The 26,792-nt window shown below is 48.9% G+C and overlaps 1 long non-coding RNA gene across 6 annotated transcripts in view; it reads left to right on the forward strand.

Moving 5' to 3' along the window:
• Window positions 1-26,792, forward strand: part of LOC308547039 — a 302,009-nt gene that overhangs the window by 165,445 nt on the left and 109,772 nt on the right. For all 6 annotated transcript variants that reach the window (XR_013997430.1, XR_013997431.1, XR_013997432.1 and 3 more), the window contains exon 4: window positions 10,064-10,173. This is a non-coding gene — a long non-coding RNA (uncharacterized lncRNA). The remainder of the gene's footprint in view (window positions 1-10,063; window positions 10,174-26,792) is intronic.

The raw sequence follows: 26,792 nt of genomic DNA on the forward strand, positions 1-26,792 counted from the left end.
GGCTCTCAGCTTAAGCAAATAAATTATCTTGCTCCGCCCGGCTCTGTGTTCTGTAGCCAGCCATATGTTTGAGCTTGATAGAGATTCTTATCGGCTGGGTAATATTACCCAGCAAGGGATGACATTTCTTATCAGAGGCCCTTCGGAATCAGATAGCAGCCCTTTCTTTTAGCGGCAGCCAGGCCTCCGTGTGCAGGGCTGGCAGGGAGGGCGAGGGGGCCTCTGGGACCCGGGAGTGGGCAGCCTGGGCTGCAGTGGGCATCATCTGGCGCTCATCTCTTAAGACAGCCATTCCCAGTGGTCTGCCTCGTTGGAAACAGGCCATTCTGAGATTTTTGCATAAGATAGAGGCTAGGCAGGGCCCTGGCTTGTGAATGAGGAAGGAAGACGGGAGCATGATGGGGCTGGACCAGCTTGGGGTGAAGGCAGAGCCTGCGTGGATGGGGGCCTTGAGCTTGTACAGAGAGGAAGGTGGTTTCCTTGCTGCCAAGGGCACCTGCCCTGTGGCTCTGCAGAGTGGAGGCAGCTGAGGCCAGGTACCCACCAGTCCAGCTGTGGAAGTGGTGAGGTGCCAGGTGCTCTTCGTGTCTTCTCCAGATCCCCCATGCCTTTTCCTGCCCTGCTCTGTGCCCAGGGAGCCAACCTGTGTGGATGGATGCCACACCGAGCTCCTGTGCCCCCTGACCTCTGTGTGGGAGACACCAGCGGGATGGGAGTAAGGTCAGGACATTTATTCTTCTGCTTCCTCCCTGCTGAGTCCCTGATTGACACAGACAGGGTCTACACAGAGGGCCCTGTGTTTGAATCCTGATTCTGACATGTACTTGCCGTGTGATATTAGCAAGTTGTTTAACCACCCTGTGCCTCAGTTTCTGCATCCATGGTATGGGGGTGATGACACTTTTTTTTGCTGTTTCTCACTGTCGCCTTTGGGTCTCACTGATCTCTGTGCCTCTCTTTTGCCGTAAGATACTGGAGAAGAGCACTGCTGGGTCCACCGGGGCCTGTGCAGGGCCACAGCTCACTGCCACGAGGCTCCAGTGTAGCAGAAGAGGTTGCAGTAACCACATGAGTTTGGTTCTGCAACTTCTGTTACCAAAAATCCCCCCTGATTTTTGGTAAGTTCTGCATTGCCCAGCCCTACTCTCAGGTAATAATCTTGTGTCATCGGAAAGGCGAGGGGAAGAGCTTTTTCCTTCTCCCTGGACCCCTTCCAGCTAGGGGTCCGCCTCTGCTTCCCTCCCGATAGCCCACTCCCTGTTTCCCTCCATCCCACCCATCTCCAGTCCTGAGCCTCACGCGGGGTGTGTGGAGTTTCCTGGCCCTATCCCTCCTCCTGATGGTCAAGTCCAAATTCTGAAAGCTCAGCTTTGACCATGTCCCTCTCCACTCAAATGGCTTGATCTCTAGCATGGCATTTAAGGCCCACCCCAGTCACCCTACCCTGTGATTCCATCCTGCTCACCTGAACTTCTCGTGGGGGACATGTAAGCATGTCTTGTCCCTGTCTTTTGAACCTACACAGTCTTCTTTCTTTGACTTTGATCTCGTTTTTTCTCCTTTGATGCTAAGGGTAGCTTTGGTAGCTTGGTTTTATTGCACTTCACAGCTGTTGCATTTTTTACAAATGGAAGGTGAGGCCCCCTACCAGCAAAAACATTGGGCTCACTCTATTGTGATACTCGCTTTATTGCAGTGGTTTGGACTGAACCTGTAGGATCTTGGAGGCACGCCTAGGTGCCCATTGGTATCACCTGCATTGCAGCCTTAACTTTCTCACCTGCGAGACAGTGAGAGGTCGTCTCATCTGACGTCCAAACGGGCTCCCCAGAAGGGCTTTGTTTTCTGGACTGTATTTTAGCCCTTGGTCCCCGATGGACAGGAGGCAGTGGCTTCTGAGACAGGAAGGAGCTGAGGTCAGTTTCCCAGCTGGTTGTGGAGCAGGCCAGATGCCCTTTAGGGTGATGATAATGCTCCTGATTAATTATCATGACGAGGCTCCTGTCATCCTCAGTCAGTCCGCATAACCCCCAGTAAGGGGGACTGACTGCGGGGCTGGGGAGCTGGGGCAAGGCCAGGCGGCAGCCCACCCCTATCTCCACGTGCCCAGCTGGTTCCGTCCTTGCATTTGACAGCTCCCTCTGATCTTCCCGCATACAATGGCTTGCAAGGAAAAAGAAACTTCCTGGTCTGGTTGATACCAATTTGAAGGAAACTGCTGGCTTTGATGGGGGCAAGGAAACAAAACCCAGGGAGGGTTATAACCTCCTGCCAGTCCGAGTCTCTCGTTAACTGGGCTGCTGGGGTCTGCAGATCACGTTCTGGGGCGGTGGGAGTTGGCACTTTCCTACAGAGGTAATTTAGAGCCCAGTGTGGGAGCAGAGCGGCAGTGACCGGCAGGAGAGGAAGAGCCCGGGTTGGGGATTCCTAGGTTTGGAGGTTCCATCTGTGACTTACTCTGAGTGACATACTCTGTCCCCTAGTTTCTTTATAGTGGCCAAGCGGAGTTTGCTGGACTTTCCCCCCAGTCAAAAGTAAATGCTGTGGCCATGGCCTGTGCGGAAAGTGAAGCTAAAGAAAACCATAGGAAGAACTTGGAGACCACCAAGCTTACGTGGGGACTGAGGCCCAGAGAGGTGATGAGTGGTCCAGGGTCACACGGGCAGCTGGGGGTGAAGCCAGGGCCTGGCACCAACCATGGTTTCCTTCCTCCCCTTCCAGTGGACCTCCCTGCCACAGCCTTGTCCCTGTCACCTGTTGAGGGGAACATCGCAGGTCGACTTTGTACTCTAGGTTTATTCCTGAGTGGCTTCAATGTGGCTGGTAACTTCTTGCCACATGCTTCAGGCACCTCCGGGTTTAATTGACAACCTCTGACTGCAGGTCTCGTTTGTTTTGCTAATTGTGTGATTCATAAGGGAATCATAACTGTGGGGTAGGGATGCAGGGTCCAGGTTGCAGGGCTAAGTGGCAGTGTGATGGTTGCTGACAGGTGTCAGCTGTTTCTCTGGAGAAACCTGATAAATACATGCAGACTTTAGAATGAGACAGATTGAGGTGCAAATCCAAGAACTGCCACCGCTTAAAGTCTTTACTTCACTGGGCTTCAGTTTCTCTGTCAGGAAAATGGAAATAACACGAATACCTGCTACGCGGGTGGCAGTGAAGACTGAACAGGACGATGAATGCAAGCGTAATGCATGGCCGGGCACAGTGCGCAACAAGGTATATTGGTTGTTGTATAACTTATGCTTGTCTGCAAGCCATGTAGGTGCAGGGATCAGCTACTCTAGTTTGATGCATCACAAACCACCCCAACACTTAGTGGCTTCAAGCAAGGGCTGTTTATTTTCTGAGTCGTGTAGAGTGGCTGAGTTCTGCCGGTGGTTCTTCTGTTCCCCTTGGGGTCATCTGTAGGCTGTCGTGGCCGAATTCATGGGCAGCTCTTCTGAGGCCTTGTGACCAGCATGGCTTTGCTTACAAGTCTGGGGCCTCAGTGGGGCTGGCTGACTGCAGTGACCGGGGCCTCTCTTTTCAGGATGGCAGCTGCAGTTCAAGCGGGTAACATAAAAGCTGCCCAGCCTTCCAAGGGCTAGGGGCGGAGCCAGCACGCATCCCTGCCATCGCAGTCTACTGCTTGGGCAGCCACAGGCCAGCCCAAATTCAGTGGCAGGACAAACCCACCCCACTTTCAGCATGTGTGTCAGAAGTGGGAGGAATGCTTGGCAGACATCACTGACTCAGTCCCCTCGGGGCACAAGTCACTTTCCATGTTTATGACCCTCAATCTCTACTCTCTGTAACCTCCTGGGTTATCTGAGAATGTAGTGAGTATGGGCAGGAATTCTGGAGCCAGCCTGTCTTGTGTCCAATCCTGCCTCTGCCTCTAACTAGCTGTGTGACCTGAGGCAAGTTTCTTATTCTCTCCATGCCTTAGGTTCTTCCAGGAAAATGGGGATAATAGCACTAGGTAGAGTGTGTGTGAAAATGAACTGAAATACATGTGTGTGTGCATACGCATGCCTACATGTATGTGTGCACATATGCATATGTGAATATGCGTGTATACAGAGGTATATGCATATACACAAGCGTGTCTGTATTTGTGTATATACATGTATGTGTATATGTATACATGTACACATGTGTTTATGTGTATATATAAACTTAGTGCATAGCTCATAAAGATATTTCCCTTTTTCTACATATGTTTGCAGCCTGCAGGGAAGTCCCAGCTTGCTTTGCCCAGGGCCTGGTTCCAGTGTTTTCCAGAAAATTTAAAGTTGGATCTGAGAGCTGGCTCCCAGCTGGGTCTTGAATCGAGGCCTTGCACGGCCAACACCTGGTGCCTTCTCCATCACCGGAGGGTTCCCACGCCTGCCCTTGGGAAGTATCAAAAGTACCCGTGGGTCCCGGTAAAATACACATTCTCCCGGGGCTCTGCCCCTGGCCTGCTGACACGGAGAGTCTGAATCTTAGCCAGCTGCTCTGGGGTTATTTTAACGGAAAGCCCCACCGCGCTGCTTCGGCTGCTGTCCTGTCCCAGGCTGCCCGGTGCTGCCTCCAGTGGTACCGTCTTCACTGGTAGAGATGCTCGCCGTCCCCTCCCAGACACACCTAACGCACTCTACTCAGGCACGGCCGCGATCTCAGTGGGGGCGCAAAGCACGGGCCGGTTTCACGTTCTGATTTTTGGTCTCATCGCGCTTTCCCACATCACCGAGAAAGACACGGTATCCTCCCCTCCTCTTTCCTGGCTGAGCTGAGGTCAAGTTTGGCTGGGCGGCCAGACCACCCTGGACCTCTCTCCCTTTCATCATGAGCTGATTTCCCCCCAAGGCACAGCTCTGGGCAGTGCGACCCCGTTGCTTTGTCGGTTCCCTGAGTCGTCCCACTAAGAAAAAGCAACTGCCATTTTTTGAGTATCTATGTTGTCTACATGTATTGCTCTAATTATTACCTGCAGGAAAGACATTGTCCTGAAACTAAGAGATGATAAATAATTTACAGAAGGACACAGCCAGCATTCAAACCCTGTCCCCCTAACTGGAATGCCTTTCTCTTTCTAATACATGAGGTGAGATAAATAAGATTTCTTTTCAAGACTGTAGGACCTAAATACTTTTCTTTCACGTAAGTGAACAAATCTTACAGAGAAAGTTATTTTCCCATTTAAAACATACAGACTGTGCTTGGGGTTATAAACGTGTTCTGTCCCTGTGCTGGCCGAGTTGGAAGGCGGCACCTAAGGCGTGAGTCCGGCTGGCTCAGTGGCTTGGGGCCATGCTGCTCATTGCTTCCTCTGTCCAGTCCTTCAGCTGTAAACATGTTTTCCTCCCCGTACTTTGGCATCTGTCATGATTTAAAATTCCAGGTTGTCAACCCTTGTAGAAAGGGGTTCGGATCTGGACATTAAATCACCCCGGTTGTGTGTGCAGGCCTATGCAGTGTAGAGCGCTCTCCGAACCTTAGCCAACCCTCCCAGCTCCCTGGAGAGGGTACCCACTTCACAGATGAGGAAAACAGAGATTTACGTGTGGGGTTATCAGCCTAGCTTTAAGCCCAAATGCCAGTCCCAGCATGGCTATGAGGATTCCTTCAGTCTTAAGAGATCATTAGCTGAGTGTGTGGGAAGTGTAATCGAGGCTGAATTCAAATATAGGAAAGGATGACTCCCTTCTTAATGAGCTGAGAGTGCCCTGTGCCAGTGCTGCAGAGGAGCCGGCCACCGAGTACATTGATGTGGGCACCTGGCCGCTTCCCCACGGAGCAAATGGAGCTCTCTCTGCCTCAGCCACCTCCACTGTCCGCACATCACCCAGCCCCTGCCTTGGGACAGTCTCTTTCTAAGGATGCACTGGATAAATGAATGAACAGCGATTCCACGTTACCAGTCAGACCGTGTGGGAGTATGGAACTCCCGCCTGGACACCAGCCATCCTTTATTTCTTATTACAAAGCACTAACGATCTCTTACAGAAAAAATCCCCAAATCCAGACAGATGAAAGGAAGAAGTTAAAAACACTTGTGATCACTGAGAGGTGACTAGTTAAGTGAAAGGATGCACACACACACGCGCGCGTCATCGTTTGGTCATATACACATTCCCTTGTTAACAACTGTTTCACTAAATACATGAAAACCGTCTTCCCACTTCAATGCCTGCTCCGCCCCGTTGGGTTTGTTGGACCCCAAGCTTCACCGTTGTTCAGACGTAAGTGGCAGAGCTCCTCCCATTTTTCTTAAGTATGAATTCACCTTTACTATTCTAATCAGTGCTTCCGTGAATATTCTCATAATTGAAGCTTCGCCACTGGTATTTTCCTACTTCATTAGGGTATATTCCCATAACATAGGGTGGCTGGAGCAGGGTCCATGTAGGCTATTCAGTCGGGCCCATCCCCTTCAGGAAGCTTGGGCCGGTGCCTCCTTCCACCGCCACCTCCTGAGCCCCTGCGGCCCAGGACCTGCCAGCCTCTTCTCTTTGGCACGTGTCACGGCACCAGACACCTGCTGTTCTCAGCCTGTGAGGTGCCCTGTGGTTCCCTTTCAGCCCTTGGTTTCTGCAACACAAACCTCCAGCGAATTAAATCACAGCCTGTCGTGTTTGGAGCTGGCCTGAGTGGGTCTGGTTGGCTGTTGGGCCCTGGCAGCCAGCACGGTCAGAAGCGAGGGCTCGCGGGAGACCTGGATCTGCTGTGGCTCCGCCACCTCGCTCGCCCCCGTCTTCACCTTCCCAGTTACGTTCCAGCCTCGCACGATGGCGGTGCGGTCTAAGTGCCAGACGGCGCGTGAGGGCCCAGCCCGCGGTTGAACACGTGTCGTGGCCTGGGGCGTGGTTCCTGGGGGCTCCCGAGCGCGGCCTCCGCCCCCAGCACTGTTCTGCATGCTTTCCATGAACATGGCATGAAGTGGGATTTATTGGAACACAGCATGCCCTTTCCTTTTTATGAAAGATATTTTAAAATTGATTTTAGAGAGAGGAAGGGAGAGGGAGAGAGAGGGAGAGGGAGAGAGAGGGAGAGAGAAAGAGACATCAGTGTGAGAGAGAAACATCCATTGCTTTCCTCCCGTAGCTGGGGCCGCTCATGGTTCCACCCTAGGGCAGGTTATTGGTGTTCGCAGGTGAGGACATGAGGCACAAAGAGGTGAAGTCGTGCAGTTGTAAGTGGTGGAATCAGGGTTTAGAACCAGTCCAGGGACCTCAGAGTTCTTGGCTTTTCTGTCGTAATGGGCTCTTTCCACCCCTCCGGGCTCCTCGCATCACCTGCTAGCCACAGGACCAGTCGCACAGAGGCATTCGAAATGTCCTTAAAAATGCAGGCGCCTGGGAAATATGCAGGCGCCTGGGAAATATGATGATAAGATTAGATGTGGTTCTGTGCTTTCTCCTAAACACGAACTCCGTTAGTGTTTGTGGAAGGAATGAGTGGATCTGGTGAACACCTCCTGGACTCTTAGGAGTTTGGACTCTGAAGACAGGACAGGGACCTCTGGGAAAAGCAGCAAACCCCACGACCTTGTCGTGGGAAGGAGACCTTCCTGGACACCAGTCGTACGCCCCAGGTGGTGTGGGAATCTTGTGTCACAGTTAAAATTCCACTGCAGGGAACTATTTTCCATGCACACAACTGGCTCTACTTTGGTTGATTCCAAATGTTTGGTTTCTTTAAGTAGTTTTGTTGAGATTTAATTTACATACCATACCATTTACCAATCTTAGAACATTTTCACCATCTCAAAAAAAAAAAAGTCTGTTCCTTTTATCTGTCACTTCCCCAACACCCTCCCTCCCACCCCACATTCTTAAGCACCTGTAATCTACTTTATGGATCTGCCTATTCTGGACTTTTCATAAATGGAATCATGCAATGTGTGGTCTTTCATGCCTAACTTCTTTCACTTAGCACGGTGTTTTCAAGGTTTATCCATGAGGTCTCAGCATCTGTATTTCTATGCATCACTCCTTTTTATGCCTGAATATCCTTCCATTGTATGAATATAATACCACATTTTATTTGTTCATTCATCAGTTGATGGACACCAGGTTGTTTTTATTTTTTGGTCATTATGATTAACGCCGATCTGAGAGTTTATGCACAGGATTTTGAGCGAATCTGTGTTTTCATTTTCCTCAAGTACACATACCTGAGAGGGGAAGTGTTGAGTCACGTGGCAACTGAATGCGTAACTTTCTGAGGAACTGCCAGACTGTTTCCCAAGGCACTACTGTATTTTTCGTTCCCACCAGGAACTGCCTATTCATGCTCCTTGTTCATACTGCTCTTTACACACAACACGGATCCATTTACGAACGTTTAGAGAATGCCAGATTAATCAGTGGTGCTGGGTTGCCTCTGGAGAAGAGCAGGCAGCGAAGGAAAAGGCACTTTCTGGGTGAGGGGCATGTTTTCTCTCTTGGTGGTTTGGTGTTTTTGGTACATGCATTTGTCAAAACTCATCAAACTGTTCATTTAAGATCTGGATACGCCATTACATGTTGATTATGCCTACATTAAAGAAAAAACATACACATAAAAAACAGGTGGAGGAGGGAAAAAGAAAAAAACTATAAATTATCTTACGACATGACTTACCTTACCCACCTTTCCCGGAGCCCTGGCAGGCAAGGCCAAGTGTGAAAGTCTTTCAATTGATGTGATTAACTCCGTCTCTATAGGGAGCCTCATTAACACCCATGGGGAAGGAAAGGAGGGTATTTTTCACTCTCCCAACCAGGGGATGTCTGGATGGGGGTTATGGGGGGCACTTGGAGGGATGGTCCTTGCAGTGGGGGAGGAGTCTGTGCGAGGTCTGGTCCCAGACCCTTCTGCATAGTAGAGCTGCATCTCCCTGTGGCATTAAGATACATTTTAAAAAAATCATTTTCTCAGTTGCTACAAAACTTATTCTTTTGCACCTGTGGGAGGAGGAAGCTAGCCTGATTTTTTTTTTTTTTTTTTTGCAAGGCTGCCATGTCCACCAGAACTCAGCACTTAGACGGACTAGGCTTTAACCCTCCCTAAATGCATTAGTGGGTGATGAACTGACAACAGGAAGCAAACAAAAGAAGTGAAAGGTGTGACTCTCCCCATTAGAATCTGCGAACAAGTTTCATGGTTTGACATAAATTTACAGACTAGGGTTGGGCAAGCATCACTAATTACCCACGTACCAGCATCAATATTACAACATTTTGGATACATTGCAAAAATTGCATCATTTTATTTGTAGGCCAGGAGAAACGTGTATTTGACTAGAAAAAAACCCAGAAGTATAAATAGCACAGTTATTTTGGGGAAGATGTGATTACGTGTGTGGGTTTTTTTTTTTTTTTTTCTCCCTGTATTGCTTATTTGTGATTTCTGTGATTTCTGATTTCCAATGGCTATTTACTGCTTGTGAATTAAATTGTTTGTTAAGAAATTGTTTTGGTTCTCTCACTGGTTGGAGAGATCAGTTTCCATAGGCTTCCCTCTCTCCAGAGCAGACTCCCCTCCCTCCTGCCACAATCACCGCTTATGAATTTTAAGGCAGGTCTGCACAAAGCACCGACCGTGAGCTTTGGGGTTTACTAGGTCAGGGTTTGATCCTAGGATCTTGAGGAGGCCACAGGTCTTTTCTATGTCTTGGTTTCCCCGTCAGAAGGATGGAACTGATAACACTCTTGGGGATGAACTGCTGTGAAACATACGCTGGAAAACTCCAGCACAGTACTTGGCTGTTCTAATCAGTTCCTTCTTTTCCAACCCGCTCTTAGCCCAGCACCGTCCTGCACCTGCTAGCACTCAGCATGACAGTCTGGATTGCTTCTGGTGGCCGGGCTGCCTCCCTAACCGTGGCGGGAGCTTAACTACACCTGCACGTAATGTTTGGGGGGTGTGTGTGTGTGCACGCACATGCAATCAAGCATGTGTGTGTGGCTTGACAATAAGCGAAACCTCCCTCCTGTGGATGAGTTGAGACTGCTCGCTGCTGGAACCAGTTATCTATCACAGACCAAGGGTAGACAGGTTGCAGCAAACATCTGGGTGACGGCGTTCTTTATATTCCTCCCTGTAGTACGTCGGTCCCTGGCAGCGGTGGCTTCTGTCTCCAAGCAGTGTGCCCGTTAAGTTGGAACCGGTCTCTTCCTGCAAGTCAGAACAGTTGAATGCCATCTCAGGCTGAATGTGAGTATCGTTGTTTGTTTGTGTGTGTTTTTTTTTCCAGGTCTGCGGGAAGGGCCAGCAGAGGGTGAGTCAGGGTTTTGCAGTTTGTTTAGGCTGGTGGACCTTGTGGGGCAGAAGTGATTTGCAGGCATGCAAAACAGGAGCCATGTGCTGGGACCTCTCTTCTGCCTTCTTCCTTCAGCATTGCCTCCCCCAGCCCCTGTTCTCAGCTTCTTTTTATGGCAGTGGTTTTCAAACTTCAGTTTGCAAATGACCACCTGGGAAGCTTGCTAAAATGCAGATTCCTGAGCCTCCTCTCCCTCCCCACCAGTTGTTCTAGCTCATTGGCTCTGGGTGGGGCCTGGAAAGTGACATTTTTGCCAAACATCTCAGGTGTGTCCATTTGACCAGGAAGGTACTGGGAGTAGAGTGCCTGGGACCTGCCAGGCTTTCACAAACAAGTTTGAGAACAGATGCAATTAGTAGTTTCAGAATATGAAAACAAAGCTGAAAAATTGAAACAATGATACATAATTATATAACTTTATAGCAACTAGTCAGATGCTGCTCAACTTTTGCAGTCAAACAGGAAATATTTTTAATATACCTCTGCATAGGTTTAATGTATTTGATATGCTGTTTGCCAGGTCTATGGAAGCCTGGAAAAGCCTTAACGCCATGGCTCCAGCTCTGAGGAATAAAGCCCTAGATGACTTTTTAATTAAATTAATGGGGTGACATTGGTTAATAAGCCCAGATGATTTCTTGTTTTTAGCATTTTGATCTGGAAGGGCACTTAGAAATGTTCTTCAGTGCCCAGGGTTTACTATCAGAAAAACTGGGGCCTAGGAGGAGAATGACCTGCTCAAGGTCACACAGCAAGTTTCTGAACGTCCAGACCAGCACACAGCGTATATAGCTCGTGCGCGTGTGCACAAGTGTGCAAGGGCTTGCTACGTGCCCCCAGCGGTCTCTTCCCCATCTCTCTTTCACTTTGGTTTCTCTTCTCTTTGGTCCCTGTGTCCTCCATCTAGTCTCTAACCCTGAGGAGAGAGGGAGAAGGCCGTGGGGGTCTCAGGGTGGACGCCGCTCACCAATAAGCATCACCAAAGGCATCGTACGTGGCAAGGTCTGTCTTCAGCCTCATCCCTTGCAGAGGAATAAGGGCTGAGTGACTCACTTGAAACTGAGGCATGAGAAGCTGACAGACTTCTCAGCACCCATTGAGCACCTACTGTGTGCTGGGCAGTGTGCACAGACAGTGGGGGACAGCAGGGAGTAAAGCTGATGAAGCCGTGCCCTCAGGGAACTTATGTTCATTCATCCACTCTGATACCCACTGAGCACCCCACATGTACCCGGCACCCTGAACAAGACAGATACGGAGCTTAGGTTGTCGTGGGGAGACAGGCGGAAAGCGAGATGACAGATCCATACAGCACGAGGACCTTTCAGACAGTGCCAGGTACTAGAAAGAAAGTAAAAGAAGACAGTGAGAAGGGGGGCTGGGCCACATATGCCCGGGGCCAGGGCCGAGCGGCCTGCCTCCCTGGACGCCCCAACTGGTTCCTCTAGTGCATCCCGAGCGCCCCTAGACCGGCCTCCCGTAAGCTCTCTCCTTGGCTGCACCGCTTTACAAATCTCCACTCCTCTCTTTCCCAGCACCACGGCCCTCAACATTCTGCACCTGACACACACTCCCAGGACCCCCAGATGTTTGCTTTCTGTTCTAGGGCTCCTCGCTGGCCACCAAGCAAGCGTCCCACTTCCCCGCCGCAGGCTTTGATCACTGCCCCCCTCCTCCTGAAAGCTGCCCTCCCGCCTGCCATCCACCGGTACGGCCACTTTTCACATTGGGCTCTCAGAGGACGTCCCTTTGCAGCTAGGGCGACCTGCTGTCCTGCACCCAGACCACACGGTGCCCACACTCAAGCCATCTTTGGCCCTCTTGTTATCTTTCACTTCATTCCTCCCTTCGAGATTCCTCATGCCGAAACCTTGACTCCCTAAAGAACGGCCTCGGAGCTGCGATTCCTCACTGCAGTCTCCTGCTGATAACAGGCACCTGAGAAATGAGTTTGCGAGGAATTGTTTGGAGGGGTGGTGCAGGGAGGGGAGCAGGAGGGGAAAACTTCCCAAAGCAGAGTCCCCCCGCGGGCCTCTCCCTGTCCTGTCTAGTCTGTCCTGGGGCTGGGAATTCATTCTAGGAATCTGTAGGGAGCCTGGCTCAGACCTCCGGTGCTAGGGGCAGCATGAATTGGGTTTTGGAAAAACTGTTTATCAGGAGCCATCAAGGCATCACTTTGACCTTGTGTCCCGACTGGAGGAATGTATTTCACAGACACGATCCAGGAGAAGGGAAGGCAGGGTATGCAGGGAGGGGATTTTTGAAGCTGGATGCATTTAGGGGCAAATCTGAAACAAAATGCCACCGAGGGTACCTGGTGCTTCTGCATCCCTCAGTCTTACCCAGGCTCCAAGGGCTTGCGACGGAGAGGAGGTGGCCACCTAAGGAGAGCAGTGACGGACTGTGATGTGACACTCGCATACAACATGGTGTTCTTCCCGGGATTACGGAAAGTTAGAAAGAGTGATGTGCTCTTTGTTGGAAAAATGAAGATTTTGTCTACTTGGGGGTCATATGACAGTTGCTTTTTCTGTTGCGTTCCTCTCTTTTCTTTTTGGTAACTTGCCTTATTCAGTTAAAAGATGACTTTTTGCAACAGAAAAAAAAAAAAAATATATGTATATAGATTTGTAGGGCCCCGTCTGCCCCCAGGAGTGGCGCCACAGAAGGCCAGCCCGACATCCCCACCACTCCCTCGGGCTGTGCACAGGACAGGGCAGGCGTCCGGGTGAGGGGTGGGCGCTGCTCCCTGGTTCGGGGGCTCCGTGGGCGAGGCACACGGAGATGAGCTGAGCCCCCAGCACAGCTCTTGGTACAAACACGGCTCCCTGAAGGACGTGCCCTCCTCTGTGTCTGTCAAACTGTGTCATCACTGTGCGTTCTGTCCTTCTCACGTCTTGTCTCATTTGAACTCGTCACAGTGGTTCTAAATGGGACCGTTGCCATGTAATAACCCCCATTTCACAGATGAGAAAACTGAGTCCTTAGTTGGCACCCAGAAAGCCTCTGCTGAGTCCCAGACTCAGGCTCTCAGCATGAATCTCCTTGGATGCTCACGGGACAACTTAGGGCCACTCTTCATATTTGCTTTTCACTGTGGGGAAACTGAGGCTCTGTTAACTTATTTCCCAAAGGGCCGACAGGCAGAAAAATCATGGGGACATTTATTCCTGGGTTTCCTGACCCCAAATCTGTGTTTTTCCTTTTGAATTGTATGTGAAAGCAAGGCACATTATCATTGGTGTCCGTAAGACCCCTCTCTCTTCTTTTCCTGTCCTGCCTCATGTCCATCGCCTTGGTCCTTGTGGGCAGCCACCCCGGCGTGTTTGCTGTATGCCCGGCCTGTGCAGTTGCCCCTGTGTTGTTCTGATTGGGTATCTGTGTTTAATTTGGACAAACGGGATCCTGCTACAGATCTCTCCCTGCTTTTTCTTTTTATTCAATACAGTCTTCCTTTGGTATCCACAGGGGATTGGTTCCAGGATCCACTGGGGATCCCCAGATCCACAGATGCTCAGGCCCCTAGACTGACATTATAAAATGTCATGAGTATTTGCATATTACCTATGCACATCCTCCCGTGTACTTCAGATCATCTCTAGATTACTTATAATTCCCAATGCAATGTACATACTGTGTAAATAGTTGTTATACTGTCCTGTTTAAGGGAAAATGGCAAGAAAAAAAGTGTGTACATGTTCAGTACAGATGTGACCATCATAGGCCGAACTGCACAGTACACGTCAGCAAGAACACAACATTTTTTCCCCAAATACTTTCGATGCATGGCTGGTTGAGTCCACAGATGCGGTACCTGTGGATATGGAGGGCCGACTGTTCCGTCTTTATTAGATCCCACCTGGTTGCTCCGTGTGCACCTAGCTCATAGGAGGGGTCCTGCCCTCTTGCCTGGTCTTGTCCCCTGCTAATGGACAGGAGGAGAGCCCAGCCCCTTCCCCTGATGAGCAGCGTGCACCTGTACTCGAGTGGACTGTGGGAGAGTTGGAGAAACTCTAAGTGAGATGGATGAGTCATTGTGCACAGTCGTAGTTGATTTCACAGATGCTGCCAGATTGTTTTCCAGAATGACTGTACCGTGTGCACTGCCACCGGTGCGCCCCGAGTTCCTGTCTCCCCACGTCTTCCCCAGCACCTGGTGCTATCAGATGGGGCCAAAGGGATGCATTTGATAGCTCAAGCATGTCAGGGCACTGGATTAGCATCTCCGAGAGGCTCCTGTTTACTGCAGACATCAACTTACCGTAACAGCATTCTGAGCAGGAAGAGTCCCGGGAAGGAAAGAAGGGGTGTCTTACTTACTGCAACTCTGTCTTCTATTAGGAAAGACAGTTTCTCCAGAAACCCGTCATAGACCGAGTGGCCTCCCTCAGCCAGTCCCTGACAGAGATAGCGGGTCGCGTGGCTGCCAGGCCCCTCTTCCCCACACATGGCTGCCCGCCCAGGGCCTGAACAGAACTGGGACTGTCTGAGAAAAGATGAAGAAAGCAGTGGCTGAGCACTTACTCGGCCATAGAATCTTTCACACCAGATCTCTAATTTTGCCAGTTTTTTGTTTGTTTGTTTTTAGCACATCTTGCCTCTTCTGTTGAAGGGACTGTCCCCTTCCAAATCTGTGACTAATCATTTGCAAAGTTTCTGATTGAGTTGACCAGCACGTGACCATGACCTTGGGAACAGATCTGCCCAACTCATTTTGGAATTTGCCATGTTGTCAGCCAGACCTGTTCCCATCCCAGCTGCCCCAAATTAGGTTTCCCTGTAGGTTCCCCGTGGGAAAGGTCAAGGCAAAGGTTCAGGGGGACGAGTTCCGAAGCTCCCACCTGTCCCTCAGTCCCGAGGCAGAAGGCCAGCTGAGGAAGGTGGGGAGGTCGCCTGTCAGGGAATCGTGCCACTGCAGGTAGCAGCTTCCCCGCAGCCTCTTGCATACTGCAGTAACTCTTGTGTTTCAGCCTAACCACAGAAATTAAGTTCTCCAGGAACCTAGGAGTTACAATTCGTTGAGCACTTACTCTGTGCCAGGCGGCCCGGAAGCATTTTATCCCGATGGTCACGTATAACTTCCCTGTGAGAACATTTCTGTGGTTTGGCTAAAGCACAGGCCCTGGTCACACTGCCCGTTGAATCCCAGTTCTAGCACTTTTCGGCTGTGTGGCCTTGGGCAGATTACTGTACCTTTCTGTGCCTTAGCTTTCTCATTTGTTCATGGAGAACAAAACAACATGTGACAACTACTCGATGAGTTAATAACCAGTAAGTCCTGAGAGGGACACTGGCTTAGTGCACACGTAGTTCACATCTGGTAAATACCAGCCGCTGCTGATGCCATTTTTAAAAATGAAGAAACCGGAGTCTCAGAGAGATCAACTTGCCAAGTGCCAGGCAGCTGGGAATAGCAGGGACACAGCTTGACCCCAAGAGTTTCTGTCCTGAAAGCTGGCCTCTAATCCACCCAACTGTACATCATCAGTAGGTGTGTGGCCCGAGGGAGCAGGGCCATTACTCTATAGCCTCCAGCCACCGACCATAAGGATACAGCGTGAGGTTTCCAGGGCCTGGTAGGTGTGCAGATCATTTCTGGAAGGTGGCTGGGGACACTTGGACATGACAGGAAGGGTGTGTCCGGGACAGTGAATGCACAGCCTTTAATTCCTGATTCCAACACTAGACTTTGCAGGGCCTCAGCCTTCTTGTCTTCAAACCCCTTTCTATCCTGTTTCCCAGCGGGAAGGATTGGGGAGTGCTTCTTAAACTGAACACAGCCGGTGCCATGGATTCAGAATTAGGGTTTTACATGGGACTTAATATTTTCCTTATTTCAGTCCACGCTTACAAACATTCATACGACATATACGTGTGTCTCCCCTAAGCCCATTTCAGTCACTGGAAGGCTCTGCAAACCAGGGCTTCAGAATCTTCTGGAAGAGATTCTCCCCTGCCTAAGGTAAATGGGCTGGAGTAAAGAGCCGCTGGGATTTCTAGAGAGTGGGATATGTATAGTGTCTCTTGGTTTGGGGGCAAATAGACAAGGTAGCTCTCTGCCACCAAGGACATTCCTCACAAGAGTTTTGCCACCTTAGCATTTTAAGACATGAATGCGTGTGAGGGACCCAGTGCTCAGTCTGAACGAAGGGTTGCAGACTAAGTGGTTTGAGCAAAAATGATGATGGCTTCATGCCCTGAATTTCCTGGGAGGACATTTAAACCTAGTCCTGCTTAACAAGAGACTCAGCTATTTTTTATTTTTTTAATTTAAATGCTCCTCCCTTCTCTTTCCTTTTCTTCTCCCTTTCCTTCTCCCTTCCCTTCCCTCCCTCCCTCCCTCCCTCCCTCCCTCCCTCCCTCCCTCCCTCCCTCCCTCCCATCCATCCAAGGAAAACATTCACACTGTTGAAAACTCAGAAGGTCCAGAAAGATGCAGTGAAAGTGAAGTGTCTCCCTCAATTTCCAGTCCCCAGCCACTGGCAGGTCTTCCTTCCAACGAGACAGCCAATGTCAGAAGTACCTTGTCTGTCATTCTAGATAGGATTTGTGCATGTACAAGAAAATCTTGTGCGTGTGTGTATAACGTCTCCTTTTGTATTGTATGAAGTCCTTGTGTTTTATGGCATTTAAGCTCTGTGATTTAGGCCATAATCAGGGAAGAGAAGGGTTCTGTCATACTTACCCATTTCCTCTGAGCTTCTTGGCTTCCATTCCCAGTTGCTGCTTCTTACCAGCTGTTGCCATTGTCCTCTCTGCACACAGGACCTATTCCCAGGCATGTGCGATGACATGGGGACATCTCTGATGACCTTGGAGTTGTCCAGCCCAGCTGTGGAAAATCTCTTGGTTTCAGGAGGCCCTGGGCTCTGCCTTGATTTTCCCTTCTGCAGGCAGGAGGCAGGAAGGCTGGACGGTGTCCAGGGTGGTCTCCAGAAATGTTCCCACCACAGGGGGCCCTTCGGGATACTTGCTTCTCCCCAAGGGCAGTTTTTAGATTACTTTCTCTTGACTTAGGTGACCAGGCACAGAATCATGCACCTAAGAGATGGCCGAGGTCATTGTTCCTTAAGTGAAGCGACATGCCAATCTCCAGGAGCCCTTGTTAAATGCAGAGTCTCCGTCACTGTATCTGAGCAGTGCCGAGATTCTGCAGGAATCGTGAGCTTCCAGGGGATGCTGATGCCGCTGGTCCCCATCCTGAGCAGCTCGGACGCATCTCCTCGTGTCCGGCCCTGCTCGCACCATGCGCAGTGCTGGGCCGCGCGTGTTCCTGCGCTGTCGATGCGTATTGTCATGTTTCATCTTCCTGACCATCCAGTGAGGTGCAGGAACATAATCTTTATTATTTAAGGTGAGAAAACTGCCCCTCAGAGAACATGGCCATGTTTCCCCAGGTAGGAGAACCCTGCCCCCTTCTTACATAGCACATAAGACATTTTCTCAGTGACTTGGTCACTGCTGAGCTCTCTTCTGTTAATGTGGTTTTGACAGAATAGCAGGTCTGGAAATTTTATTTTCAATTAAACTTCCTTGTTGAACTGCCTTGGTTTTGAAAGGATTCCATTAGGGTGGCTAATTATAAAGCAGTTGCTACAAGGAGATATTTGCACTCAATTTCAAGCTCTTAGGTAATTCTAATCCAATGCTCCTCCTTGGAGCCACGAGCCACCCTCTTTTTCTCACACCACAGGCTTCTCAAGAGTTATTTTTAGAAATCCAGATCAAAACAGCGATTTTGGCAGAAGCCCCGTCTCGCCTCGCACAGTAAACCGTGTGTACTGATGAGAACAGCCAGAGTCCGTGCCTTTGAAAAGTGGCAGAACCATTGCCTCCTGTTTGTGGGGGTTCAATTTGGGGAAGCTGAAAACTACCCTTTGTACTATTCCTTCGTGAACTCAAACTGGAGTCAGATCATCGAAATTCCTGTAAAATTACTCAGGATTTGCTCATTTGCAAATGACTGCCATGGTTGTTGGGTTTTTTCAAGATGGCAGACAGAATTTACCGGGGACTCTGTTCCAGCCTCTGTATCTCCTACGAAATGTGGAAATCTCTTTATTTTCCCACTCTGCGCTGTTTCCTCCTTTCATCAGAGTGCATATGGCATGCCAGACAGGCTAACCTCCCCCTCCCCTGCTAGAGCGGATGCTCCTTGTGGGCAGTGGCTGTATTTTTCATCTTGGCTTGTGTCTGGCATGTAGTAGGTGTTCAAATAGTTGAATGCATTGGTAGATGAATGAATAAAATCCTATGCCTGTTAATCTCTTTAGAAAAAAATCATTTGCCCAGTCAGCGTGGCTCAGTGGTTAAGTGTTGACCTATGAACCAAGGAGATGGCGGTTCGATTCCTGGTCAGGGCACATGCCCAGGTTGCAGGCTCGATCCCCAGTAGGGGGCATGCAGGAGTCAGCTGATCAATCACTCTCATCATTGATGTTTCTATCTCTCTCTCCCTCTCCTTTCCCTCTCTCTGAAATCAATAAAAAAAAAAATTGTTTAAACTTTATAAAAAATCATTTATTACATAAATAGCAAATGAATGTTTTCACCTTGGGGGGAAAAAACCTCTCCAAATAAGGCTAATGTGTTTTTTTTAATCAATGCTCCCAATTTTTGTTTCCTTTTCATCTCTGTTTAGGTTTTCACCACTTTGGAGCACATCCTTGCAGCAGACCTTTCTAATGCACGCACACGTTCATGCACACACACACACACACACACACACAGAAACTTTGTAGACCTTTGATAACAGATTATTTTGCAACTTGCCTTGTCCCATTAGCAATATATCAAAGAGTGCCTGCTATCCATGTCAATTGCCTTATATTTTGCAACTGCTATGTTGTACACAGTACACTGTACATAGTACATTGTGTGGGCATACCTTTTATTTGGACCAAATACATTCTTGATCTGCCTTTATGCACATTATAGCTCAGCCTCCCTTCTCACTGACATGTTGACAAACTAACCACGCCCACTGCTATCTTTTGGTAACTACATCATCAAAGTCAGTCAACAACTGCTTTGGAGATTATGCCAGCCCAATAGACAGAGTCATGGGAAATGCTAAGGGTTCCCTCGTCTACAGAAAGTAGAGAAGTGCATGGTGCCCTGGGAGTTCCTCAGCTCCGAGTGGTGAGTGATATTGGAGCCAGTGTCTGCTCTGCTGGGATTCCTTGGTCATTTCCTTTCCCTGGGCCGCCTTTTTCTCATCCGTACAATGGGCTCAGTGGCCTTTTTCAGCTGTTAGACTCTGAATAATACGGCTTCCACAGTGCTACCAGGATTGGAACACGGAATGCAGTATTAGCTTCCTTTCTACTATGTGTCGGGACAGGAAAGGGGCAGGTTTAAAATCTTTTAAATTTTATTTTAACTTTAATTAATTAAATGTATTTTATTATATTTTAATTAAAATGTATTTTGAGCCCGGCTGGGCGTGGCTCAGCATTTGAGCGTCGACCTGGGATCCAGGAGATCCGGGTTCGATTCCTGGTCAGGGAACATGCCTGGGTTGCTGGCTCGATCAATGACTCTCTCATCATTGATGTTTCTATCTCTCTCTCTCCCTCTCCTTTCCTCTCTCTGAAATCAATAAAGATATATTAAAAAAAAAAAAATGTGTTTTAAAATAAGGTTTCACCCAGAGCTGTCAGCTGAGTCAGTGTCACAAAGAGTCAGTCCATGGTTGGCCAAGACTTTTCTTGCCTGTGGGTCTTGTCTTTCTTTCTTACTGCTTTATTATCTAATTAAAATGTGTATTTCCCTTTGCTTCGTGTGGTCTTTTTGTTCCAAGCAAGGCAGTATGGTGTTGGGGAAAGAGAAGGACACCTGAGATGTACTTCCAGGTTTATCTAGTTCCAGCTGTGTGTTCTTAGACAGGACACTAACCTTCTCTGGGCTTCATCCAGTAGTATTGTGATTCCAAATTAGCCAAGTATTCACTAAGAGAAAAGTTAAAAACCACACTCACTTGTGAATGTTTCCTCTGGCATTTCTGAGCCTTGTCACCTGCAGAGAGATGATCTTGTGAATTGATGAGGCATCCTAAGAGACTCAAAACCCATGACATCGGCTTGTTTCACACCATAAGCGTGCAGCTGCTCTGGCCCCTGGTGACACACACCCAACCTTTCAGTGGGTTCCGAGGGAGGCCCAGAGAAGGTTCTCGCTGCCCTGACTCAGAGGTAGAGTTTCCCCCCTGAGCCCCAAGGCGCTGTTGATCTGTATTCCCCTGATTTGAGATGCAGGACCACAAGGGTCACAGGTTCTGATTCACACGCTGCCCGTGGGTTCCCCGGTGGTCCCAGTGAGGCTTTCCCACGTGGAGCGAGAGCTCTGGCCCCTTGACTTGGTGTTACACGCTGGTCTGGAGACAGTGCGGTTCCGCAGGTGAAAGGTCGAGGTGAAGGGGTGTGAAAGCTGCGTGGGTGTTGGAGCCCCACAGGTCTCTGGGGGTTTTGTGTCCCTTCTGTGAGCTTCTGTTTCTGAACATCCCCTGGGCTGCACTTCCCCGGGTTGAGCAGCGCCGCGTGCACAGGAATGGGGCCGGTCGTGTGAGCACCTCTGCGAGTCCTGGGGCAGGTGACTTCACCTCTCCCGGCCTCCGCTTCCTGCCCCTGGGTCTATGAGACCAAGTGAGACTGCAGTAGGTGCTCAGCCCAGGTCACCTTCCTTCCCCTTCCCCTTTCACATATGTAAAGCAATTTTATGGGCTCTGTAACTGAGCTTTCAAAGCCCACCATAAATATTTTTCACATTAACCAAAATACAGCACGGTGGATGGAGAGAACATCATTAGCATGGTACCTATCTTAAATTTGATTTTTTTTTTTTTTTTTTTAAAACGGGCATGGGTCATTTCCACTTGCTAACCCTCACTCACTGCAAATTTTTTAGCAGCTTTCGCTACCCCTTCCAGTACTTGCACATCTGGTTTACACTGTTGCACAGAACTGACAGCAGGTCGGTTCTCCTCTACGTGATCAATAGCCTTTTTGTTCACAGCCTGGAAACCAAGAAATGAGCCAACCTGACCTCTGATTCACAGATACTTAATCAGAAATGCTGGATGTTGTCCGGGTGGTGGGAGGGAGAGTCAGAAATAAATTCCCTGACCCTTGAGTGCATGGGTGTCGGGGGCTTGTGGCACTTTAGGTCACCACATGCCCAGGGTGGCTGAAAGAGTTCGAGTTTATGCCTGTTACTCCAGCCTTTTTATACACTTAGCATGTGCCTTCCCACTGTCGAGTGTCACAGCTTGGAAATAGAGGGTTCTGGGGACACTAGATTGGGAGTTCTTAAAGAAAGTGTTATTAACAAAATCACAAAGATGAGAAAATACATTTACAGTACTGTACTTATTTACTGAAACAATCCGTGTGTCAGTGAGTCATGCAGTTCAGACTCGTGTTGTTCAAGAATCTACTGTATTATTTCATTTCCTCGCACAGCAACCCTCTGGTTAGTTACCATTACTAGCCACTATTAAAAATAAGATTGAGGCTTAGGGAGGTTGAGTAACTCGCCCGAAGCTCTATAGCTATTAGTGTTAAGTCCTAAGTATGTCCATCATCTAGAGTCGTGGGGCTCCCATCTTGCCAGTCTTGTGATCTTGACCTTGTGGCTTCTAGCTGCAGTGTGCCCATCTGTAAAATGGGGATAGTAATACTTACCATGGCAAGTGCTGTCTGTTGTCTCCTCAACAGGTGTTGCCTCTCCACTGTGTAGTGCCTTGAGACGTTCAGGTGGTAGGGAGAAGGCCCCAGATCTCAGAGAAGACAGACCTAATCCCAGCCTCATGAGATGAATCAAGACTTGTTTAAACCAGATATGGTAATGGCGACTATGGTAATGGCAGAGGGGAAGCTGACTTTATCTTTTTTTTCCTGCCCGGGTCTTGGGCATGATACTTGGAGGTGCAGCAGCCACCTTGCAACCATGAGGTGATAAGCAGCAGCCTAAATGGGTGGAAATGTTCCTAAAAGACAGGAAAAGCCTGGCTGTATGATGGCCTTGTTAAGCTCTCCCACCAGCCCAGGACAGAAGAATGCCTGCCTCTGGGCTTTTTGTTATGGAAACAATTCCTACTTGTTTAGACACCCTAGGAGAGTTGGTTTTTTTATTTGCAGCTGAAAGCATTTCTGATAGCTATACAGATGACAGATTTCTACCAAAGCACGGCATTGGGTGGCTTAGTGTGGTAGTAAAGAGCCAAGGTTTCTGGGTTCTGATCTTGGCTCTGTCATTAGCTAGCTGTATAGCCCGGACAAGTCACTTAGCTTCTCTGGGACTCACTGCCCGCCTGTAAAGTGCTCAATCAGTGCACTTCGAGTATTGAATGAAGGGTAGTAGGAGTATTTGCCCCATATGATGGTTATGAGCTTGAAGGACAAAGTATTTTATAAAGCGATGGGAACTTTGACACATAGTAAGTAGCTATGTACATGTTTGTAAAAAACAAACAATTGAAAGTAGTCACTGTTGTAGGCTTGGGTTTGCACCTTGATCTGGTCACCGGGCCACTTGTGCCATTCAAGAGAACCTTGACCCTGTCACTACTGAGACTCATGGCGCATGAAACTCCCCCTAAAGCCTGTCTCAAAGCAGCAACTCTGGTGGTTTCTTTTTGACAGAAAAGGCTCCTAAGAGAACAGTGACTTGTAAAAGAAGGAGGGGCTGTGACTACCAAGTCGTGTCATGCAGTGAATGACCGAAATACCCAACTGGCCCATGCAAATGGGTGTGGCTCTCCCGACAGCCCTTTAGAAGGTTCTGGGCTTTTTTGAGAGAGTCTTTTCAGCCAGTGGCTCATTCTTTTGAATCTCCTCACATCTTTCTTGCTGGGAGGTGGGGGTGTGGGGAGAAAGAGGTGGAGAGGAGGGGGCAAAGTCTGAGTTCTAGGCCCTTTTATGCCATGAGGGACAAGACCCCTGGCCAGTGTGTGCAGGAGTTGGTTGGACCTGGGGTTTTTTTCACTTTCTACCACCCACATGGCCACCCTCTGTAGAAATCAGATTTGAATTTGGACAACAATTAAGCATTTTGAGGACGTATATCTTGTTTGCCAGGTTAAAGGATTAACTGGTAGATATGTCCATTGGCAAATCCTCTAGAATCTTCCTTCAAAATAGAGGCCCATCCGCCCCCTGCTCTCCCTCTTCACCAGTGACAGTCCAGACCAAGCCACCTCCACCTTCTGCCTGGGTTACTGCCTCCTAACTGGCCTTCCAGTGTCTACCCTACCCTTCTTTCTCTCTCAGCAGCCAGGGAGATCCTTTAAAAATATAAACCAAATCGTTGGGCTCACCTGATAAAAAACTTTCCAGTGGATTCCTCTCTCACTTAGAATAAAACCCAAAGTTCTTACCGCGTCCTCCAAGGCCCACCCTGCTCTCCCCACTGGCCTTCGTGCTGTAGGCCAAGCATACCTGCCCCTTCTGGCCCCCGGGCCTGAGCACAGAATGTGACTGTGTGGAACCCTCTTTCCCCTACATACCGGCCTGCTCATTTCCTTACTTCTTTTAGATCTCTGCTCAGATGTCAGCTCCCTGAGAGGCATTCTCTGACCACCCCTCTGACACACATTCCCCAGCGCTCATTTTCTGTCATTATCCATAGTCCTGAGGACTTGCCAATATCATTAGAGATAACTTTTTGCCTCCCCCATCAGAAGATAAGGCCTGTGAGGAAAGAGGCATTGTCTTGTTCGTTAGAGTATTCATAGAATCTAGAACATTCCGCAATTGCTGTGCTTAGTAAATATTAAACTAGATATAGCCTTTAATTTTTTGGTTAGAAATAAGGTATGTCTGACAAAGTTCTGAGCCTGAGGCCTCTTGTGAACCTGATACATTTGCCCCAGATCCACTTCCCAGAAAACACCAGACCAGCCTGTTCAGAGTGGATGCTCTGAAAGAGCCTGCTAGTGATGGTTGACTTCTACCACATCTGCTAGAAAATGCTCCTAATCGCATTCAGTTCTTTTGCTCCACTTTGCTCCTGGGCACCAGACAAGCGATCCCAAATATGGTGTCTGTACCGGTCACACCAGGGTTCTCACCTCTGATGGTTTAAAAACATGATATTCTCAGTGAAAGATGAGGTCTATGTCCTTTTGCTGAGTCCTGTGACTGCTTCTACAAGTAGAGCCACCAAAGGTCATGGAGCTCCCACCTGGCTTCTTCGGCCACTCGCTGTTGGGGAAGTGATGAGACTGTCAGAAGAGGTCACAGGTGGGTGCTGTGGTTCGTGGTCTCAGCCGAGCCAGCAGCCAGCCCCCAGGTTGGCCGATGGCCATGGGAACTGCCATCTTGGAAGTCTAGACCATTTGCACTTTCAAGTGACCACAGCTGGTCGACATTTGACTGCAAGGTCATGGGAAACTCCAGGTGAGAACCACCCAGCCAAGCCCTTCCCAAATTCCTGACCAAAAACACTTGAGTGACATAGCATGGTGGTTATTTTACAAGGCTAGTTTTGCAGTAATTTGTACTCAGCAGTGGTAACCAGAACTCCACCCGAACTCTTCCTCCCACGTACAAGGCCACCTGGAGCAGATTCATCTTTAACTAAAACTTTGGGCTTCAGATTTCTCATATTTTTGTGGTGGTTGTTTAGTTCAAAAGCAAGTTTTATTTCAAACCTAGCAAGGTTTCTAGCATATACCATATTTCCTCCAATCTAAGATGCCCTCAATTATACAACTCACCCTAATTCATGTGCCACTAAGAAAGATATGCTTCCAATGAAACTCCTGATGCCACTGGTTATAGGACATGGAGCTATTTAGGCGATGTTGAAATTTAAAAAGATGTATATCTTAGGATCTTTGACTTAAAGAGCGGTGAACACAGACATCTAGTTAAATTCAGGCACAGAACAAGACCCCCAAGGTTTGAGTTTGCGTGGGACAGGAGGTGAGCATAAAGCAAGTGCAACTTTGTATGCAGATCTCCAGTGTCCAGTCCCATTTTACCTGATAAAGCCTAACAATCAACAGAGAGGACCTTGTGGTCTAGGCAGAAAGTGCCTTTCTTGGGCAGCTGGTCAATGGTTAGGATTCATATGACACCATGTCGCAGTTATTTAGCAGAAATGTGTTTTGCAAGAGGGATGGAGTTAGGTCTCTAAATCCAACTGTGAGCGGATGAGTTCTTCTAAGTGGAAACTCATCTCTAGTACTGGCAATTGACCAAGCCCATTTCTCTGTGGGTTTTGGGTTTTTTCTTTTTTTGAACAGTAACGAATATTTCCCTGGGAGGTGTCAGCTGTGAGCAGAAGGGGTCTGGGTGGTGAGCAGAAAGATGACAGGTGACCCGGGCCACCCCTAGTGGAGCAGAGACCTGAAGAGCATCAGAGTAGTTTTGAGGCTCAGCTTTTACATGAGTGCCCCACTTAGTGCAGCCACGAGTGTTAGGTTGGCCCCTCAGGACCAGGGAGGTTGACTTTCTTGCTTAAAGCCACACAGCTTTATTATGTCAAGTTAGTTCACCAGACACAGGCCTGTGCACTTACAGTGCCATGCTGAGCAGAATTTTGGCAAAGACATGGAAATAAGTTCATACGACACTCTAGCAAGCCCAGGGCCTCGGCACACTTCCTGAGCAGGGAATTCCTTTTAATAGCTCCTTGCCTTTGCCACTGTGAGTTTCCACCAATAAGGCTGTTGTCTTCTCTTCCTGGTGGAAATCAAAACATCTTTCAAGCCTCAGCTCAAATGGGACACCTTAACCCTTGTTCCCACAGGGTAATTCCTGGCTGCCCTCGGCGCCAGTGAACTGTCCCTGGGGCACTTGGCTGGCCCTCCTGGTGGCGGTGGTGGCTGCTGTCCATCACTTCTATTAGACTGGAAGTTTCCTGAGGCTCTGGAGTTAGACTGAGTTTGGATCCCGCCTCTGACTGTTGTTGGGCAAGTCCCTTACCTTTCCTGGGCTTTAATTTTCTTATCTACAAAATGGGAATAACCTTGCTGTCTACTTCTCAGGATTGTTACCAACTTAGGTGTGTGCTCCGATCTCACAGGGAAGGTGGCATGTTGGTCGTGATTGTGTGAGAGGCACTTGCTAAGTATCTTCATACTTCATCTGACATAGTTCTCACAACCACCCTCTGAGGTAGCTTCTTTTCCCCTCATCTCCAGTTTATAGATGGGGAAATGGAAGTGAATCCATATGTCCACTCTACAATGTGACAAATCGGGGCTCCAATCTTACCTTTTCCAACTCCCTTCTCTCCACGGGGTCCCAGTGGACACCACCCGCAGACCACGTTCTGAGGAGGTTTTGCCAGGTACCAGCCTCTTCCGACTTGCTTTAATTCAGCACTCACATTCCACTGTTCTTGGGTAGGTGGTCTTTACCCTGATTTTGTAGGAAAATGGTGCTACGACCAGTTTTGTCTCAGGAAAACATTCTTGTTTTCACAATGCAGGTTTCTGCCAATAACAGACTGCTGCACCTTCCGGCTCTTGTAGGAGGTGGGCACCAAAATTGCCCATTTAGGTAGT

Source organism: Miniopterus schreibersii, assembly GCF_964146895.1.
Source record: "Miniopterus schreibersii genome assembly, chromosome: 17".
Classification (NCBI taxonomy): domain Eukaryota; kingdom Metazoa; phylum Chordata; class Mammalia; order Chiroptera; family Miniopteridae; genus Miniopterus; species Miniopterus schreibersii.